This window comes from Onychostruthus taczanowskii, unplaced genomic scaffold (genome assembly GCF_017590055.1).
Source record: "Onychostruthus taczanowskii isolate IOZ18803 unplaced genomic scaffold, ASM1759005v1 scaffold75, whole genome shotgun sequence".
NCBI lineage: Eukaryota > Metazoa > Chordata > Aves > Passeriformes > Passeridae > Onychostruthus > Onychostruthus taczanowskii.
In genome coordinates this window covers 1,271,222-1,273,478 of record NW_024505339.1, presented here as the reverse complement: position 1 = coordinate 1,273,478, position 2,257 = coordinate 1,271,222, and positions in this window count along the sequence as shown.

The window sequence follows — 2,257 nt, the reverse complement described above, 5'->3', positions numbered from 1 at the left end:
TGTGCCCCACTCAGGGCCACAATAGGCAGCAGTGGGGCAGGGAGACAGGGCTTTTGTGGGCTGGGGAAAGGACCGCAGCATCCGCCCCGCACTGATGTCCCCAGCCCGTGTGTTGTGCCATTGTGGTTTGCTCCCTTTTCCCCAAGAAGCCTCCTGGCACGGATGGGTGCAGCCCGATGCCGTGAGCAGGAGGTGGCTGTCGAGCGTCTCCTCGCTTCTGATTCAGACCCAGCGTGCCTTCCCTGGCTCAGCCCGGGCTTGCTCCGGGACTCCCCTTGGCCAGGCGTGTTTGGGGCAGCGGCGTGCACGAGCCCTGACAGGGAAGGGAGAGGCACCCGCCGGCGCCGGCTGCGCTCTGGGATCGCACGCGAGGATGCTGCTGTGACACTGGGCTGGCAGAGATGAGGACGTCACCTTGGAAGGGCCGGATGGCAGAAAGGGAGACGAATCTCAACGCTCCCCAAGCCAAAATCCTCCCTGTGCCACCCAAGCAGGAGCTGGATGTACCTTCCCCCATGTTCCCCCAGCATAGCCATGAGTCCCTGTGTCCCTGCCAGGGCGCCGGGGAGTTCCAGGCAGGGAGGAAGGCGTTCACTGAAACTCCCAGCCACTCCTTCCCTCCTCGAGACGCAATCTCGTCCGACACGCTCCCGCGCAGGGACCTGCACGGCAAGTTTCACGGTCGCCTGCCCTCCCTGCTCTGCTCCCTGATGCTGGCAGTAGGGCTGTGCTCCCACACCACTTTGGCACAGGAGCTGGTGGCTGTCCCCTCCTTGGGCACACCATGTTGGGGTAGCTCATGCCCTGGCTGTGCCCAGCCAGGAAGTAATGATGCCGTGCCAGGGAACGGGAGCTGCTGGCAGCGATTCCGAGCAGCCAGGCCAGCTCCTATGCAGGGCAAATGGGAGCTGACCTGTGTGATGGCTGCTTGCTGGAACACAAGTTTTCCACAGAACAAGGAAATTTAGGGGGTTTCCAAATCCCTCTGCAATGCCTTCCCTTGTGGACAATGCTGGAATGTGTCAAGAGGAAAACAGTCCCGGATCTACCTGAGTCACAGCCAGGATGTGCCACCAGGCTCTCCCCAGAGCAGGATTTCAGGCCCTCCTGCTGCAGGAACCCCATATCCAACAGCAAAGGGCACCCAGACTGGTTACAAGGGGTCACCCCAGGCCAGGAGGGTGCATGGGGTTCAAGCACGTGCCTCGCCTCAAAGCTGGGGAATGGCACAGCTCAAGAGGTCTTACAGGGTAGACCCAGAGGTAGTGGGGCAGGATCTTGGCAGGAATGCCAGGTGGGACATGGTTCCATGACCAGCTGGAGGGGTCAGGTGGGTTGCAGTCCCCTCAGCACAGGGCACACAGCTCCCTCATCACCCTTATCTGGCCCCAAATTCACATCTGGTGCTCTGCATGGCCCAGCCCACGGCAAAGGTGAAGGGCCGAGCCACAGCTCGTCAGTGGGCAAAGTCCAGAGCTGATGCAGGTGCTGTGGGAACACCCAGATCCCAATGGGAGCTGGGATGGGGCAGTGGCCAGGGGTCCCCCAATGCCAGAGTGCCAGGGCCAGCCTTGGGGTGTAGGAACACACTGCTGTGTGCCCACACTCTCCTGTAATTGCCCTAAGTTTAGCTCTGGCACTCTCTGACCAGACAATTTGCATCTCACAGGCCGGCTGGAAACCACACGATTTAGGGACGCGCGTCCCAGCCCTCGCCCGATGCTCCATATATTCCTCTCTGGGAAAATTAACAGGCACGGGGCTGGCCACAGCCCTGCGAGCCCCCACCACCCCCAGCACAGCAGCTCGCTGAGTGCCACCCACCCCGTCACTCTGAAAAGGTGGCTCAGGTGCCAGTGGCACCGGCCCCAGCAGCGATGTGGTTAGCGGCGAGCCGGGCTAATGGCTTTGGATGCAATTCCCTGGTGGTGTGGGAAAGGCCCAGGCCAGCGGGTTCTCCCTGGAAGCAGGGCTGGCCCCGGGAGCCCTGCAGCGGGCGCTGGGGTACCCAACACACGGAGCACCTGCCATGGGGCATCCTGCAGGGGGGACACCGCGAGCAGAAACACACCCCGCACAAGGTGACACACTCATGCAAACACGCACACGAGTGACACCGGGGGCTGCACAGGCGCTGCGAGACAAGAGCGGGCCATGCGCGCACCCGCGCCCCGCAACCGGGGGGCGGCACCGAGGGGTCCGCACCCACCCACCCACCCACAGCGGTTGTGCAACGCCGCGGGGGCACAGGCACGGT